A 3,527-nucleotide genomic window follows, 5' to 3' on the forward strand; every position below is an offset into this window, starting at 1 on the left:
TCTGAGTGCAGTAGAGAATTGAGAGAGGACTGATCACCAACCTAGAAACATGGTGAGGGGGAAAAGAACTGCAAGAATATAATCATCTCCCATCAACTTTCCAACAGAAATAATGTATTCCTTGAAGAAACAATTATAGAGTACCTCATGTTACATGCTTGTTCCTGAGGCTCCCCCCTGTAAAATAACATCACCTCCATTCCTTCTTTTCTTTTCTTTCCATGACAGCTCGTCCAGTATTAGGACGTCCATCCTGGCCTTAATCTAATATAGGAGCCGTGATGTCATTTCTGTATTTCAGGAAGACTGGCAGGTATGATGGCCTTTTCTCTTGTCCCGTTTCCTGAAGGGCTGACTGCCATGCTTGGGAGAGGGAGAAGACTTATTTGCCTGTATCTGGGACTGGATCTCCGCCTTCCTCCACCAAACTCCTGCTTCTCAGCACTAATTCCTGCAGTTCCCTTTCTCCGTGGCCTTTATGCTCCCTCTACCCCACTGTCTTTTAGACATAATTATCTCCAGCCTCTGCTCGTTCCAATGAGAAACACAATTTCACATTGTGAAACCCTCTTCATTATTTTTCACATCTCTCAATAGTGTAATTCTCTCCATTCCCATAAAGCTCAACCACTTCTCAAACTGTTGCTTGACTTTTTGCCTCCAGACTTTGAAACCTTCCTTGCACAGGACTGCCTCATTACCTTCCTAAAATCTAGTTAATTCACTTAATCAGGAATCTCCAGGCATCTACTCTAGCCTATTTGGTAAGTTCACATTTCTTCTATTTACTAATCCTTCTCACTTCCTTTACCTCTACTTGCTAGTATAATTCCTCCATCCTAATTAGAACTGTCTTCCTACACATCTCTGCCCCCTAACCCACATAGACATAACATTCTTAGTTCCAATGCTATGTCTAAAAACAGGGTGAACTCCCCTCCACCATCTGCACTACAGACTTAACCACACCCTTCATCACAAGTAATCTCTGACCTCATGCAGAACAAAGACTTTAGGATTAGCCGGTGAACCTGAGACTCAGAACAAAACCTATGTGTGATTGAGACCTTTTCCTGATGACCAATTCACGTGTTCCAAAAAGATACAGAAATGAAGAAGGCAAGGTCCCTACCCCAGGAGACATAAAGTCTAAGACAGGAAATGAGACCTGAAAATAATCATGATACCAAAATAGAAAAAAAGTGAATGCCACAAGAAACCAGAGAAATCTGATGGGAAATATAGCTACACATTGGAATCACTGGAAAACATTTTAAAAGTGGATGCTCGAGCCCCATGCATTAGTTCCAGTTTAAAGGTCTGGCGAGGGACCCAGGCACTGGTAATTTTTAAGTCTTCCCTGACACTAGAAACATGTAAAGAGGATGAAGAACTCTTGTTATAATAGGTAGAACTTAAAACTAAATCAATGATTTTCAGGTAGAAGTACCTGAAATTACTTCTAAAGGAATTACTTAAAAAGTAATTAAAAAGGAATTACTTCTAAAGGAATTAGTTAAAAAGTAATTAAAAATACTTAAAAAGGAATTACCTAAGGACCTTTTTCAATGTACATAAGACTATACTTTTTGGCCCTAATTATTAATGGGCTACACGAAGAACTCAGTGATCCAGTTGGGAAACAGAAGCTGAATGGAAAAGTCACCTTATTTGATATGTTAAAATATATATAAAGCATTTTCAAATGAGTGATAAGTGATGCTAAACCTTCTCTAAATAATATTTATGGGAATGTTGATAATATGAATATTCTAGGCTGGGCGCGGTGGCTCACGCCTGTAATCTCAGCACTTTGGGAGGCCGAGACGGCAGATCATTAGGTCAGGAGATCGAGACCATCCTGGCTAACATGGTGAAACCCTGTCTCTGCTAAATATACAAAAACAAAATTAACCGGGGGTAGTGGCAGGCGCTTGTAGTCCCAGCTACTCCGGAGGCTGGGGCAGGAAATGGCGTGAACCTGGGAGTTGGAGCTTGCAGTGAGCAGACATCGTGCCACTGCACTCCAGCCTTGGTGACAGAACAAGACTCCATCTCAAAAAAATAAAAATAAAAATGAAAAAATTGAAAAAAATTAGTATTCTAAAAACTATATGAAATTTCTGGAAATCGAATATGTTATCAGTCATAGTGTCATATGCCGCAGAGGTAACTAGGTTTCTATGTGAGCTGTGTCTTTACCACAATCAACCTAATAAAAACCTCATTAGATTTTTAACCATAGTCATTTTAAATCTTTGTCATTCCCAGACAGTTGCTTTGATTCTTCCTTGAAGTATTTATAATCAGCTACAGTCCAAAATTGCTTCTTCTTTGAGGAGATATATGGAAAAGACTCTGACAACGACTCTTGAATACAAGTTTCTGATAACTTCAAGATCATACCACTGGACTCTCTGAGAACTTTCAAAATTTTAATGAACAGTCTGATACGTTCATGAAATTCATGACAAAGAAGAAAAAAAACTTCAGTTTTATTGGACTAAATAATCAAAATGATAGGCCGGGCGCGCTGGCTCACGCCTGTAATCCCAGCACTTTGGAAGGCCGAGGCGGGCGGATCACAAGGTCAGGAGATCGAGACCATGGTGAAACCCCGTCTCTACTAAAAAATAGAAAAAATTAGCCGGGCGCAGTGGCGGGCACCTGTAGTCCCAGCTACTCGGGAGGCTGAGGCCGGAGAATGGCGTGAACCCGGGAGGCGGAGCTTGCAGTGAGCTGAGATTGCGCCACTGCACTCCAGCCTGGGTGACAGAGCGAGACTCCGTCTCAAAAAAAAAAAAAAAAAAAAAAATCAAAATGATAATGTTTTTATAATTTTTTATTTGAGAATGTGCTGCTTCTTTGAATGTTTTAATATCCACATTTGTGAACTTTCTCTTTTAAGCTATTTATACTTTACACCAATTTGGTAAAGTATACTTTTGTAAACAAAAATGGACACATTTGCTTTTGATCCGAATCTGAGTGCCCCAGAATTGGGAAACTATTCATCAGTATTCACATGCTTATGGTAATAAAGTTATTGGCACAAGTTCAGTAAGAATCTACTCTCTTTATAACAGAACACATTTGAAAACATTGGTTATATTACTAAGGCTTTGACTGGGATGTTCTATTTGAGAATATACATAGAATAAACCCATAGGGAATGCAGGCAAAGTCTGAAGTTGGCCTTGGTTTGGCTTTCTAGTCTCAAGAGGTTTTTGAAAGTTTAATCTGAGAGTCTTATAAAACTTCTAGCAAAGCAAAGTTTAAAAAGAGCCTCTATGGTCCCTTGCTACTCTTGCTGCACTTAGGTAAAAAATCTAGGCAAGTTTGGTGAGACTCAACCTATTTTGCAAACAAATTCATCCTACTGGGATTATCCTTGGTAAAAATAGAGACCCCTATATAGAGACAAATTATTTTGAAAAGAAAAACTGTAGTACACCTTTAACCAAATTGAACCACTGTTCATTATCTTTGAGTATTTATAATCCATTGGTAGACTGGACTGGACCCTG

This window comes from Theropithecus gelada, chromosome 19 (genome assembly GCF_003255815.1).
Source record: "Theropithecus gelada isolate Dixy chromosome 19, Tgel_1.0, whole genome shotgun sequence".
NCBI classification, from domain to species: Eukaryota; Metazoa; Chordata; class Mammalia; order Primates; family Cercopithecidae; genus Theropithecus; species Theropithecus gelada.